General features: G+C 41.3%; 1 pseudogene; it reads left to right on the top strand.

Moving 5' to 3' along the window:
- Positions 1-245: 245 nt before the first annotated feature.
- LOC145535785 (DNA repair protein RAD51 homolog 4-like) overlaps positions 246-16,298 on the top strand; it is a 108,281-nt pseudogene continuing 92,228 nt past the window's right edge.

Genomic DNA, 16,298 nt, shown 5'->3' with positions numbered 1-16,298 from the left:
AAAAATGTTAGTACTTAGTCACTCAAACAAAACAAACTTTTGAGCACCTGCCACATGTCAGGAGCCGTTCTAGGCTACCAGCAGTGAAGAAAGCTGACAAATTTCCCTTCCCATCCTGCAATGATATTGTGGTCATGGACAGAGTAAGTAGTTTTATAGGGTCATAGCAGGAGAGACAATGGATAGTGCTATGGAGAGGGGCGACAGGAAGAGTCTGAGATGGAGAAGTTTGTGATTGTAAGAGGATGGTTCCAGAAGGCTTTGTTGAGACTGTCACCCCTGAGCAGTCTGAGGGAGGTGAGGGAGTCAGGCACAAGGACATCTGGGGAAGAGGGCTCCAGGTAGAGGGAAGAGGGGGTATGGAGGCCATCTTTGAAGTGTCTCAAAATCTGTCCTAGGATCACTGTGGCTGGGGCTGGGGGAGAGAGCCAAAGGCGGTGTGGTAGGAGGTGAGGTGGGGGAGGGGAAGGGAGCTTCACCAGGAAGTGGAAGAACTTTGGCTCTTTCCCTGAATCTGAATGGGAGCCCTGCAAGGCTTTCAAAGGTAATAAGACCTACTAGCACCTTCCAGCCCAGCCCATACATTTGCTGCAAATCCTGGTGCTTTTTCCCCCTATGTGTACTGCTAGAATGTCTTCAGTTCAATAAAATATTGTATTCACCCATTTTACAAATAAACAGAGACACAGAGAGGTTAAGAAACCTGCCCAAGGTCACATGGTGAGAAGGGCTTGTGATGGGAACACAGGGACAAAATTCAAACCCAAGCTCTCCGATCCTACATCCAACATGTTTCACCTATACTATTTCATAATGTAATTACAACAAGATTAAACCTAGCACCTTATATATTTAGCATGGTGTGGATTAGGTTTAGTGACAGGTATGTAACGAAGAGATCGAAAAATGCCTAGTCTCTGGGTCCTGAGTCTGTGGGCTCACCCTCTACTGCATTACTCAGCACAGAGCTAGCTTTCTGTGCATTCAGTGATCATCCCTTTTCTGATCACAAAACTGAAGGGATTAGAAAGTTCGCAGGAGCCACACACTCAGTAGCTCTTTGGCTGTAACTCTGAGCAGGGGTGCACTGCCCTTCCGTGGCTGCTCCCAGAATCCTCTGCCTTCTAGGACAGGGAAACTGCTCTCCTTAGTAAACCATCCCACTCTGTATGTAATCAGTCTTCTGCAACAGCTGAGAATTGAGTAGGGAAAATGAAATGAAAAAGGTGGAAAGAAAGTGAGGGGTTTGGTTTTCATATGCATAATGGAAATTAGGCACATTCTGGAGACAGACCACCTACAGGTTGAAAAAAATGTCGTCTTTCAATTGTAAAGCTGTTTCAGCCACTTCTTACAGATGATGACCGCCCCCCTCTTTTTTTTTTTTGCACCATCAGAAAACGCCAAAAAGGAAAAAGAGATTTTATTCAGTGGTAGGTTGAAGCTCAGTATGGTGCTTATTACTACATAGGCCACCGCCAAGAAAAGATGGAATTAGTTTAACCAGATGAGGTATATACAAAAATAATTGCAGCTCACAAATTTCAACTTTGTTTCCTGGGTTGCTCTTTGAAATTCTAATCTCTAACTTGGGGCTAACAACCAAAAAACACTTCTTCTGGTCATCTAAGGAAGCAGGGTTTGGACTCCAGTTGCCTTTTATTCTAAATCTGATACAAAATAGCAGAGCTGGTTTAAAACATACTCAGTCTCCCTTTTATCACGCTTTCTTTGATATGAGCTATTTTGTGGGTTGAGAAATGCAGCAAAATTCAGAAAAATTTTAGGTCTGTTGCTAAGAGAAAGGCAATTATCTAGACCCACTGGGAGTTTGTTGATGTGGGAATTGTACTTTCTGTATGATTACTTACATTGTGTCTAGGCTTGTGTGGTCACATGATACACTTGAAGCAAGAAAGAATGATTTTATCAACTTACCCAAACAAGGAGGGGCCAAATACACCGACGTTTGTTTGGAGCCAAGGTCCAATTTGTAGAACTTGGAAGAGAGAGGGTGGCAGAGGGCAACGGAAGAACTGTCTTTTATCTAACACTGAGCTCCAAGCCACATCATTTCATCAGCTCCCACAATAACCCCCCAGGTTAAATGCCATCATTCTCGTTTTACAGATGAGGAACTCCATCTCAAAAAGGTAACGTAATTTATCTCAGGCCATACCAATAATAAAAGGCAGGTCAGACTCAAAACCATTCTGTCATATGTAACTCATCATTCCTGTAGCTCAGTTTTAAACATGTGAATATGTTTTTCAAAAACATCTAGCACTAATAATTTGGGGCCTGTATTTTATTACAATTCTGATTAATATCTCTAGTATCTCAGAAATTAGATTTCAGTGACATGAAAAATCCAACCAGGAGGTAATAGGGCCCGTTTTCTGCTATGGGGTCAGATGACGGTGACGTTTTGCAGAACCTGCCTTGTTGAGGTTAACTGCACAAAGGCAGGCTTTGCCCATGGAGACCTGAATTTTCTTTTTTTCTTTTAGAAAGGTAGTACAGTGTATATCCTGCCTATTATTAAGTCCCTTCAGCAGGGCCTGGTGTTGAACCCTATAATCAAACACGTTAACGTTTCTATAGTCAAACATATGAATATTCACCCTCAAAGGAAAAAAAGACTATGATTAGTTCTCAGATAATTGAAGTCAAGTTTTGCTAATAAATCACTGATTTTAAAATCTTTTAATTCTCTAAGTGTTTAGATCATGGAATTGTGCACAGAAATTTGTAGACCTATATATTACCTACTTCTTTACCATTTAGAAGGAGAATTCTGAGGAATCTCAGTCACTGGCTTCAGAAAGTTCTCTCTTTCCCTGTAAATATTGATATATAGCACATTGGATTTCCACACCATGGGGCCCCTTCCCCGTCGTGTGCAATTCAGACAGGTGCCGCCCTCTGTAAGGTCACAAGAGCTTGAGGTGGATGGACTGTGTGTAGTCTGCTTATTATCTTTTTGAAGTCTGTCTCCCAATGAAACCTGTTTTATATTTCTATTGTTACCTTTCGGTACTAGTGGTATGTGTGGCTGTGACTAGTGGTGTGTGTGACTGTGTCCTCTCCACACAAGACAATAGAACCACTCAACGAGGAGGAACCTTCAAGTTCATCTAGTCTCATTCCCTGTGATGGCAGCCTCCAATGGTCCCTACCTTCTGGGATTAACACTAGTTAGTCCCCTTCAGCACTGTATCAGTACAGGAAAAATCACTGAAATGTTACCTCAGAGGTTAGGTTATAAAAGATGCTATGGCTTTGCCCCCTTCCTCTACCTTTCCTTTCTCCCTCATCTCTGCTCTAGGGGGAGCCTAGTCACCATGATGTCATGAGTTCTCCTGGCAACAGCTATGTGGAGGTACCATCTTGGAAGCATATCCTCCAGCCCCAGGCTAGCCTCCAGATGACTGAAGCCTTGGCTGATGTCTTGACTGAACACTAATGAGAAACCATAAGCCAGAACCACTCAGCTCAGCTGCCCCCCAATTCCTAATCCACAGAAAATGTCAGATAATAAATGTTCATTGTTTTAAGTCACTAAATTCTGACAGCATTCCATCCCACAACAATGCATAATGAATACATTCCTCCATTTCCCAGATGAGGAGATTGAGTGCACAGACATGAGGAGATGCTCCAGGACTCCTCCAGTCCTTTGCCTCCAAGGGCCAGACCAGCTCACTCTGCTTATGTGGAATGAGCAGAATTGTCTTTAATTTTTTTTTTTTTTTTTTTTTATGATCTTGGGTGCCATTTCCCAGAATCTTAAACTAGAAGCCCCTGGAAAATCTGGCCAATAACTTAGCTGTCAAAAGAAAAGTTTGGCACAGATGTCCTGGTTCTAGAGAGTCTACCCACTTGTTAAATTTCTCAAAATAACCTTCTTTTGTGGGTTTGTTTTTCAGGAGATGATTTTTTTTTTCCTGTAAGGTTGGAACTTTCTAGACTGCAGTTAAGTCATAGAAAATTAAAAAACGCCTTTCGTGCCCTTCCTTTCCTTGGTGTCGAAGGGCATGTTCTTAGGAAACTGTCTACTCTCTCACAGGCTTTATCTCAGTGTTGGCTCTGGCCTAGCCTATGAGGTTGCGTCAGACAGCGAAGCTGCAGCTGTCATCCTGGTGATGTCACTGGATGAATGACTCCATTCCCTTCTCTAATGCTGAGTCTTCTCTCACCAGCTGCAGTTTACATACAAGATGCATTTCCTGTCTGAAGCCCCCGTCTGCCTCTCGTATCTCCCTCAGCCATATGCTTATGTGTTTTAAGTACAGATGGAGACATTAGTCATGTAACTCATCATAGGGGAAAATTCAGAGGCTGGCTTTTTTATTTCAATATAACTATTCATTTCTAGCTTCGGTACTGGTAGAAAAATCCAATAGATATCCATGGGCATTGTAGGTAGAATATCTGCCCCTGCTTAATTTTACTGCATTCTTCCTTTTAAGGTTAAAATGTGACATAGCACATCCAGAAATGTAGAAAGATACAGAAAACTAGTGTGCTAGATTTATTACAGTGACTTGCTTTGGCCAATAGAATGTGGCAGACTGATTGTGTCGCAGTTCCTAGCCTTGGTCTCAAGAGATCTTGGAGCTTCTGTTTCTCGGAACCTTACATCTACCACGTGAGCATGCTCAGGCTAACGAATGATCGACTAACAGCCAGCCAATCCCCTAGACATAGAAAGCCCAGCCAAGATCAGCAGAGGTGCCAGCCCAATCTACATTTGACCATAAATGTGTGCTTAAACGCAGCAAAAAATAGTCATCCTATAGCCTCATGAGCCATAATAAATGGTTGGTTTTTAAGTTTGAGTTTTGGGATGTTTTGTTATGCAGTATTATTTGTGACAGTACATACACGTAGGACAGTTGTTTGTTTGTTCATTGTATTGTGTGGCATACTTAGACTCCAGGCAGGAGCCACACTATAAGAGGTTTTCAGAGAGAGAACTTTCCATGTCCTGCCTGGCACCTGTAAGTCTGATTGACAGTCTGAGATCCCAGTAAGAGGCAGGGCCTTTGGTGTTGCCCATTTGTGTGCAGACTGTGTTTCCAGCATAATACCCAGAGTCTAATCCCACTGATTCACCATTTCTGGAATAAAAGCCTTCTACCCTCTGCTGGGGGTCTGTTACATCTTGTTGAGATACTTTTCACAAGTCCACCTACTTTATGCTGCACCAAAAAATAGTCATCCTATAGCCTCATGAGCCATAGTGAATGGTTGGTTTTTAAGTCTGAATTTTGGAGTGTTTTGTTATGCAGTATTATTTGTGGCAGTAGATATTTGTTCGTTGTATTGTGTGACATACTTAGTTCCATCTCCCAGTTCTGGACACACACGCTTCCACCGTTCCCGAGCATTTGGTAGGGTTCTAGTTCTGACTTGAGTTGGTTTTCCACTTTCCCTGTCTCCAACTTGGAGGTCTCTGCTTAGAGGAGATAAAAGTGTGAAGACAGAGCAGACTCGCAGGCTTCCTCCCTGGAAAGGACTGGGCATGTGCATGAGACAGGGAGAGCCTGGGCTCTGGGGTTTCTCAAGGTCACTGGTAAGAATGATCCATGGGGCAAAAGAGGATTGATTAAAGCAATGTAAGGGGAAATAGCCACGGAAGAGAGGTTTCCAGTTTTTACATTTAGCTTCCGCAGCATTTTCGGTGACTAGTAGGGAAAAAATGCTGAATTGAAAATTATAAACAAGGACCTGCTTTGATGAACTCTTTCAACCATTTACAACTCATATCTTCACAATTCGATCCCAGTGGCCTAAAGTTCACTTACGCCCTAACACTATCCATGTGTATTTTTGGTCCTGAGTTTTTCCAAAAGCCGAGTTTTCTATCATTGGTCATGGTTAGATTTCGTGGGGGAAATAGTACATGCTCAGTATTTTTATTAAGTATTGTTCTTGCTTGTGCTTTTCTTCAAAACTGTTTCCTGGGTGGTGTCCCCCAAAACAACCAAAGAAGCAAAAAATAAAGAGGAAATTGTTTATGGTCACTGCACAGTTCCGATAACTCCCTTCCCCTTCTCATTCTTCCCTCAGACTTCTTTCCCCACTGGATCTGGCTCCTCAAATAGTCATTTAAAAATAAGTGATATGCAAAAATAAAAATAAGTGATATACAGAGAGGAAAACACATTCTAGACTATGATGATCAGACCACCTCTTACAAATCTCTATCACGGGACAGACAAATTGTTTGAGGTCAAGCACACAGTGCTGTTGCAGTAGATCCACTGTCAAGGTCACCAGGTTTCTGTTTATTCATCCGGGGGCTGACACCAGGAGATCCATGCTGCAAGGTCTCATGGGACTTCTCTCCCAGCCACTTCCTCTGTCTTTCATGCTCTGACCTCCTCATGTTGTCTGTTTGCAGTATTTTCTTAAATAGTTAGCAACGTTGTTTTCCTGCTCATTTTGCTTTTGCACATTTGCTAAGTGCCAACTTGCCTTTCTCAGTGATCCTATATCTGGGTCCTCCACGAGCTTGTCACCAGAACCGACATTTTAATTGCTCTTGTAAACTCTAACCCCATTTCAGACGAGACAGGGCACATTCAGGGTAGTATGGCCATAGTCTAACCCCATTTCGGAATGTAAGCTGCTCCATAATTTATTTAGTACTTCTTTTTTTATTGAGGTATAACTGACTTACAACATTATATTAGTTTCAGGTGTACAACATTAATGATTTGATGTTTGTATATATTGTAGAATGATCACCCCAATAAGTCTTGTTAATATCCATCACCTTAAAGAAGCTTTTTCTTGTGATGAGAACTTTTTTTTTCTAATCAAACAAATTTAATATCTAGGGAAATGCAAATGTGTACATGTAAAAATTTATGGTTCAGAAATTTTTTTTTCGGAGAGGTTGCTTAAAACAACAAATTTATTCTTTTTTTTTTTTTTTTTTTTAACAAATTTATTCTTATAATTCTGAAGGCTAGAATCTGAAATCCAGGTGTCAGCAGGGCTGTGCTTGCTCTGAAACTTTTGGGGAGGGTACTTCTTTGCCTCTTCCTAGCTCTGAGTAGCTCTGCTTGCTCGCTGGCTTGTTAGCATAACTCCAGTCTCTGCCTTCACATGACTATTCACGTGGTCATCTTCTCCCTGTATTTTGGTGTCTTTTTTCGTTGTAAAAAGATGATTTCATTTTATTGTTTTCTTTTTGTTTTAATGGAAGGATAATTGCTTTACAGTGTCATGTTGGTTTCTACCATACAACAACAGGAATCAGCCAAGTATACATATGTCCCCTCCCTCTTGAACCTCTCTAGAACTGACTCAAATTTGTTCTTTTTTATGACCGTGTAATATTCCATTGTATATATGTACCACAGCTTATTCATTCATCTGTCGACGGACATCTAGGTTGCTTCCATGTCCTAGCTATTGTAAATAGTGCTGCAATGAACAATGGGGTACATGTGTCTTTTTCAATTTTGGTTTTCTTCAGGTATATGCTCAGTAGTGGGATTGCTGGATCATATAGTAGGTTTATTCCTAGTTTTTAAAGAATCTCCTTATTGATTTTCCATAGTGGCTGTGTGATGAGAACTTTTAAGATTTAGTCTCTTAGCAACATTCAAGTACAATATTATTAACTATAGTCACCATGCTAAACATTCCCAGAACTTATTTATTTTGTTTTCTACCTTTTGACCCCCTTCACCCATTTTTCGCAATCACCAATTAGTTCTCTGTATCTATGAGGTTGTGAATTTTTTGTAGATTTCACATATAAGTAAGATCATACTGTATTTGTCTTTTCTGACTTATTTCACTTAGTATAATGCCCTCAAGGTCGTTACATGTCAAAAATGGCAAGATTTCATTCTTTTTTATGACTGAGTAATAGTCCATCGTGTGTGTGTGTGTGTGTGTGTGTGTGTGTGTGTGTATACACACCACATTTTCTTATCCATTCATCTGATAATGGACACTTAGGTTGTTTCCATATCTTGGTTATTGTAAGCAACACTGCAATGAACATGGGAGTACATACATGATTTCAAGTTGCTGTTTTTGTTTCCTTTGGATAGATACCCAGAAGTGGGATTACTGGATCGTATGGTAGTTCTGTTTTTACTTTTTTAGGAACCTCCATATCCATACCATTTTCCACAGTCGCTGCACCAATTTACATTCCCATCACCAGTGCACAAGGGTTCTCTTTTCTCCACATTCTCACCAACATTTCTCTGTTTGATAATAGCCATTCAAATAGGTGTGAGGTGATATCTAATTATGGTTTTAATTTGATTTCCTTGATGATTAGTAATGTTGAGCATCTTTTCATGTACCTGTCATCTGTATGCCTTCTTTGGAAAAATGTCTACTATTGACCCTTGGACAACATGGGAATTAAGGGCACTGATTGCACAGGCATACTTTTGACTTCTCAAACTTAACCACTAATAGGCTACTGTTTACCGGAAGCCTTACTGATACCATAAACGATCAATCACCTACTTTTTATATTATGTATATTATGTCCTGTATTCTTAGAATGAAGTAAGCTAAAGAGAATGTTATTAAGAAAATCGTAAGGAAGAGAAAATACATTTTCAGTACTGTACTGTGTTTATCGATACAATAAGTTTATCATCTGTTTATAAGATGACTTGTCTGTCAGTACCTACATCATTATTATCTTATATGATACAAAAGACTGTTGATATTATACATATTACTAACACAAGACATCAAAAATGAAAAGGTAATAGGAAAAAGAAATTTATATTTATTTACAGGTGTAATAATTCATGCATTGATAACAAAGAAACAGCAGTATGCTTGCTTTATGGTTGCCTTATTAGTAGATATAGTTGCTTCCTGGTAGTCTAACTTATATATTAATAAATGAGTCATAAAATTTTTATGGTATACAGTATAATAATCATATTCATAATACAATATTGGCAACATTGTTACTTTTTAAAAAAGCAATGTGATAATAGGCTGATAAAATTTCTCCAATGGCAAGAAAGACACATACTATATAGTAGTTAAGCCTTTGAAAGCAAAGTTATAAAACAGTAAGAAAAATAATACATTATTAATTTTATATTAAATATCTCTCACCTTATGCCTGTATAAGGATAGACTAGTAGCTACATATATCTTAGGATTCATGACATACCTAACTTTTGCTGAATTTTTTCCATATTTCTAGTCTACACAATTCATCTGTGAGTCTTTTCAAATTGTCACAAATCTTGACAATTTGAAAATCCAAAAAAATGTCCAATATATTTATCGAAAAAACCCCACAGATAAGTGGACCCATGTAGTTCAAACCCATGTTGTTCAAAGGTCAGCTCTATTCAGATCTTCTGCCCATTTTTAATAGTGTTTTTGCTGTCAAGTTGTATATTTAGTATTTTTATTAAAGATGAGTGAGGGGTAGTTTGATAGAGGTTTTCAGGATTAGGGATAATTATAATGCTTATGCTATATGTTATCTCTGTCTTGATATCTAAACGATGCCAGATGGCTCCCTAGACTTCCTAAGATGAAGTAGAGATAAAACTTGAAACTCGGGGCCTGTAAAAATGCAGATAGACAAAACCATGGGAGAAATAGGAAAAAAAATTATGCAAGCTCATTTCCAAAGATGAGCCAAAAATTTGGCTCTAAGCTTTCTGATGGCCCACTCATAAAAGGAAAATATAGTCCAATGTGTGATTCATGTTGTCTAAGAAATAAAGCCTGCCAGTAATTCTGAGGAAGTCAAGGTTCTCCTAGTACATAGAACTCAAAGAACATTCCCATGCAGGTCTTCACATGGGGTACATCATCTCTATAATAAAGGAGATTTCTGGTGAGCTAGAGGTGTTTATTATGAGATCCCTCTGTGTGAAGCTAGAAAGGGTGAACATCCCTGCATTTTCCGGCAAAAGCAACAGTATGATTGAAGTGTTCAGCTCTTCAGTGGCCCACCAAGAATCAAATGAAGAGTCTCTAGAAATGAAGAGCAGGCTAATCCTTCAAATAGACTCCCATTTATATCATTTCTCTCAACAGAGTTTTGGCTTTTCCTCCTAGTGCTTTGAAGCAGGAAATCTCAGTAGACAGACCTGCAAAGACTAACTAAAATGAAATTAACTTAATTTGCAAGGTGAGACATTCAGGTTTGTTATAAAGAAGGTCCTAACAGTGAGAACTAGCTTTTACAGCACATTCCTAGGAGGATAGATTCTTTTAAATATAGTTTTGTCTTGTTCATCTTAAAAGCTGAAAAATTTACATGGGGCTTTTCCCGACCCTATGAGGTGGTGATGGTGAGAATTCGTTGCCATCATTTTGGAAACATAAGACTGTTCCACATCGATTCTTGACTCCAGAGCTGATCAAGAAGGGCAAGGAAAAGGAAACATTAGAAAAAGTGGCTCCTGGCCAACCTAGAGGTAAATTTCACTTGGGCTGTGGGTCAAGTTCCAGAAGCCCAGAATCAAACTTGCACCATCTGTGTGAGGTTTTGTGGGAACCCAGAATTCCAGGGAGATGAGAGATCATCCCGGGAAAAGACTCTTCACTGAATCTTGGTTCCAGCCCATGATGGAGAGCTCCCTGGGGCTTCCTTCCTTCATGATGTTAATGCTGGGAGAGGAGCTTAATAGGCACCTTTGGAGCTCAGACTTGGACTTCTTGTGGCCCTTTCCCACAGAAGAACTGACCCTTGGAACCAGATCTTCAAACATTCCATATGCGCCTCCTGAGACGAAATGACCCAAAACAGATGCAGTGGATCTCCCTAATGACTACAATGAATTCACCATCTATTTCCAACCTCAAGAAAACCAGACTGCATAGTACACTTCTACCAGAAACTCTGATTCATTAAAAGGAGATCATCCATCAGCCAGTTTGTCTCACCTGGAATCAACCCAAGTGAGATTGAATTGCCATGTAGTCAAGGAAAGCTTCAACATTAAATGTGAAATGTGACAACTGTGGACATGTCTCAAAGCAATGTACATGAGTTGCCCAAATCTCGGTAGAGTAATTTGTTGAAATATTCTTATTCACCCAGGTCCACATGTTCATCCATAAGAGGACTGTCTTTGAGATGAACTTGCTCTCTTGGGTCGCATTCCCCAGAAGCAGAGCCTCGGATGGGGGTCCTTGGGCATGGGATTTATCAGCGGCTGCTCACAGGAGAAATCTGTAAGAGAGTGAGAAAAACAGAACTGGGAAGAAAGAAAGATGTAATTTAAGGAGTAGTCTCCACTCTCTCTTTGCTATTCTTTGGAACTCTGCATTCAGATGGGTATGTCTTTTCTTTTCTCCTTTGCCTTTAGCTTTTCTTCCTTTCTCAGCTATTTGTAAGGCCTCCTCAGACAGCCATTTTGCCTTTTTGCATTTCTTTTTCTTGGGGATGGTCTTGATCACTGCCTCCTGTACAATGTCACGAACCTCCATCCATAGTTTATCAGGCACTCTATCAGATCTAGTCCCTTAAATCTATTTCTCGCTTCCACTGTATACTCGTAAGGGATTTCATTTAGGTCATACCTGGATGGTCTAGTGGTTTTCCCCACTTTCTTCAATTTAAGTCTGAATAAGGAGTTCACGATCCAAGCCACAGTCAGCTCCCAGTCTTGTTTTTGCTGACTCTATAGAGCTTCTTCATCTTTGGCTGCAAAGAATATAATCAATCTAATTTCGGTGTCGACCATCTGGGGATGTCCATATGTAGAGTCTTCTCTTCTGTTGTTGGAAGAGGGTGTTTGCTATGACCAGTGTGTTCTCTTGGCAAAACTCTGTTAGCCTTTGCCCTGCTTCATTTTGTATTCCAAGGCCAAATTTTCCTATTACTCTAGTATCTCTTGACTTCCTACTTTTGCATTCTAGTCCCCTATAATTAAAAGGACGTCTTTTTTGGGTGTTAGTTCTAGAAGGTCTTGTAGGTCTTCATAGAACCATTCAATTTCAGCTTCTTCAGAATTACTGGTTGAGTTATAGACTTGGATTACTGTGGTATTGAATGGTTTGCCTTGGCAATGAACGGAGATTATTCTGTCATTTTTGAGATTGCATCCAAATACTGCATTTTGGACTCTTCTGTTGACTATGATGGCTACTCCATTTCTTCTAAGGGATTCTTGCCCACAGTAGTAGATATAATGGTCATCTGAGTTAAATTCACCTGTTCCAGTCCATTTTAACTCAGTGATTCCTAAAATGTCAATGTTCACGCTTGCCATCTCCTACAGAGATGCAGAGTTCCAAAGAATAGCAAGGAGAGACAAGAAAGACTTCCTCAGTGATCAATGCAAAGAAATAGAGGAAAAACAATAGAATGGGAAAGACTAGAGATGTCTTCAAGAAAATAAGAGATAGCAAGGGAACACTTCATACAAAGATGGGCACAATAAAGCACAGAAATGGTATGGACCTAACAGAAGCAGAAGATATTTAGAAGAGGTGGCAACAATACACAGAAGAGCTATACAAAACAGATCTTCATGATCCAAATAACCATAATGGTGTGATCACTCACCTAGAGCCAGATATCCTGGAATGCGAAGTCAAGTGGGCCTTAGGAAGCATGACTACAAACAAAGCTATTGGAGGTGATGGAATTCCAGTTCAGCTATTTCAAATCCTAAAAGATGATGCTGTGAAAGTGCTGCACTCAATATGCCAGTAAATTTGGAAACTCAGCAGGGGCCACAGGACTGGAAAAGATCAGTTTTCATTCCAATCCCAAAGAAAGGCAATGCCAAGGAATATTCAAACTACCACACAATTGCACTCATCTCACACGCTAGCAAAGTAATGCTCAAAATTCGCCAAGCCAGGCTTCAACAGTACATGAACTGTGAACTTCCAGATGTTCAAGCTGGATTTAGAAAAGGCAGAGGAACCAGAGATCAAATTGCCAATATCCGCTAGATCATCAAAAAAGCAAGAGAGTTCCAGAAAAACATCTATTTCTGCTTTATTGACTATGCCAAAGCCTTTGACTGTGTGAATCACAACAAACTGTGGAAATTCTTAAAGAGATGGGAATACCAGACCACCTTACCTGCCTCCTGAGAAATCTGTATGTAGGTCAAGAAGCAACAGTTAGAACTGGATATGGAACAACAGACTGGTTCCAAATAGGGCAAGGAGTACGTCAAGGCTGTATATCATCACCCTGCTTATTTAACTTATATGCAGAGCACATCATGCGAAATGCCAGGTTGAATTAAGCACAAGCTGGAATCAAGATTGCCAGGAGAATTATCAATAACCTCAGATATGCAGGTAAGACCACCCTTATGGCAGAAAGTGAAGAAGAACCAAAGAGCCTGTTGATGAAAGTGAAAGAGGAGAGTGAAAAAATTGGCTTAAAGCTCAACATTCAGAAAACTAAGATCATGGCTTCTGGTCCCATCACTTCATGGCAAATAGATGGGGAAACAATGGAAACAGTAAGAGACTTTATTTTGGGGGGCTCCAAAATCACTGCAGGTGGTGACCGCACCCGTGCAATTAAAAGATGCTTGCTCCTTGGAAAAAAAGCTATGACCAACCTAGACAGAATATTAAAAATCAGAGACATAATTTCCTGAAAAAGGTTCATCTAGTCAAAGCTATGGTTTTCCAGTCATCATGTATGGATGTAAGATTTGGACTATAAAGAAAGCTGAGTGCTGAAGAATTGATGCTTTTGAACTGTGGTGTTGGAGAAGACTCTTGAGAGTCCCGTGGACTGCAAGGAGATCCAACCAGTCCATCCTAAAGGAAATCAGTCCCGAATATTCATTGGAAGGACTGACGCTGAAGCTGAAACTCCAATTCTTTGGTCACCTGATGTGAAGAGCTGACTCATTGGAAAAGACCCTGATGCTGGGCAAGACTGAAGGCAGGAGGAGAAGGAGACAACAGAGTATGAGATGGTTGGATGGCATCACTGACTTGATGGACATGAGTTTGAATAAGCTCCGGGAGTTGGTGATGGACAGGGAAGCCTGGCATGCTGCAGTCCATGGGGTCACAAAGAGTCGGATGTGACTGAAGTGAACTGAACTCCCATCTCTCTGCTGAACCCCATGCGGAGTCCTGGGACATAAACAACATAGTGGAGTCTGCCCCACCTTAGGGCAAGGGGGCTTTGGTAACCTAGAGCACTCAGTCATTGGCCACCCTGTGTGTTTGTCTGTGTGGTGGGCCTCTCCAGTGGAGGCAGCACCAGGAGGCAGCACCCTTGGGAGAAGATGTCAGATGTGAGCCCTTAGCTGCAGCACTTAGTGAAAGGGATCCCAAAGTATGAAGCAAGACACCAATAGCAGCCGCTAAACCAGCACGTCTCCACCTTGAGCGTGCACCAGAATCGTCTGGAGCACTGCTTAGACACAGATTGCTATATCTCAGCCCCAGAGTTTCGGATTCGGTAAGCACATTTCCCAGGTATTCCTGCGGTCGCTGGTTCAGAGACCATGCTTGAAAACCACTGTGCATAGCTAACATTTTAGAAAAGCAATCGTTTACCTTTGGAAAACTAGGTTTAGGAAAGCCAGCTACTTGGGCTGCAGGTCTTAGTTTCTCAGTCTGTGAGATGGGTATAGTGTACCCAGTTCTCTCCAGCACTTCCAGCTAGTCTCCTTTGAGCATTCTACCTGGAACATGATGACGACCCCAAACACTACTGCCAGACTCTTTCTCCCCAATGGAAAAGGGTCAGAGAAAAGCTGCAAGACCTGAAAGTACTCATCTGAGTTTGCTTTGTGTTACAAAAAGAGGAAACAAAAGGACTTGCTGTCTTGTTGTACGCTCTCTAACATTTGATAAGATTGCAGCTCCTGGAGTCTTATGAATTGTGATCGTTAATGTCCAAGCTGACTCAGGGGCCTGACAGATCACAAGGCTGGGTTGCTTCCCATAAGCTCTAAGGCTTTGCTTTAATCCTCTGGGGCTCTACATGGAAATCCACAATGGAGTCTTCGGAGTGGTGCGGCCTATAGTATGAGTGCATACTTGGGGATCCCCAGGGAGCGGATTAGGAGCACAATGGACCCCATCCCATGAATGGAGACACTCCTGCTTAAAAATTAATAAACTCGGTAACTCAGAGGAAGCACCACTGCAGTGCTGACCTTCAAGGTCCTTGTGAAGCAGAAACAACTATACCTTCAGTCCCTTTAGTTTTTATGTTGATGCCGACAAGTCACACAAGTACATGGAGTGCAAAATTTGTCTTCATTCAGCTGTTCAGTTGGATCTCAATCTGTGCGTGTGTGTGTGTGTGTGTGTGTGTGTGTGTTAGAGGAAACAGTAATGGCAAACAATAAACATCTATTACATGCTATGTAAAAAGGGCTGTTTGTGAAGTGAGGTGAGGCAGAAGAAAGCAGAGTCAGAAGGTAGGTAGTGCTGGGCAGGCAGCGGAGCAGGCAGGAGGACTTGTGGGGAAGGAAGAGTTACTCTCTCATATAGGGGTGTCAAGCAGACTCTCAGATCCAGGGAACTTTGAGCGGAGCCTCAAAGGCAGCGAGGGGTGAGCCCTCAGGCCTTGTGGATGGCCAGTGCTCCAGGCAGCACGGAGCAGTACACAGCCAGTGGAGGGCTCAGGAAACAACCTGAGGCCTGGGGGGCTAGAACAGGGCAGGATGGAAAAGAAGACCCGGAGCACAGGAATGAAGCGAGCTGACAAGAGTTCTTTTGAAGGGATCCCTCTGGCTCTATGTGGAGACCACACTGAGGAGGGAAGAGGGAGGCCAGTGAGGAGACTGTGGAGAATCTAGGCTAGTAAGGTGTGGCTTAGCTGGTTGTTATGCCTGGAGATGAGGTGTCCAACTCAAGATCGATCGATGCTTTGAGTGAGCAGAATTTGCTAATCATCTGATAGAGGCTGTTAGAGCAAGAGAATCAAGGATAAATCCAATATTTGTAGCACGAGCTGCTGGAAGAATGAAGCCGCCATTTGCCAACATATAGAAAACTGAGGGGACTGAGCATGGAAAGGGTGGAGTAGAAAACAAGGGTTTGATCTGGAATGTTCTAAACTTGCCTATTAGATACCCATGGAGAGATGTCATGTGAGCAGTTGCGGTCCATAAGGGAGGTCTGAGCTGAAGACAGTACTGGGTGGCATCGTTGTATTCTAAGCCCCAGTGGTAAATGACATATTCCAGTCAAGAAGCTCTAGATTTAAAATAGAATTTTCCAACATAAGACAGGTAAAACATAAAACCATGATGGTTTTAAAAAATTCATCTTCAAACAAAACCCATAGGTGCAGTTTTACAGACAGGACAAGCATATTCCAA

Source organism: Giraffa tippelskirchi, chromosome X (genome assembly GCF_054371585.1).
Source record: "Giraffa tippelskirchi isolate mGirTip1 chromosome X, T2T-mGirTip1v1.2.pri, whole genome shotgun sequence".
Classification (NCBI taxonomy): domain Eukaryota; kingdom Metazoa; phylum Chordata; class Mammalia; order Artiodactyla; family Giraffidae; genus Giraffa; species Giraffa tippelskirchi.
This window is presented reverse-complemented; position numbering and strand designations above follow the sequence as displayed.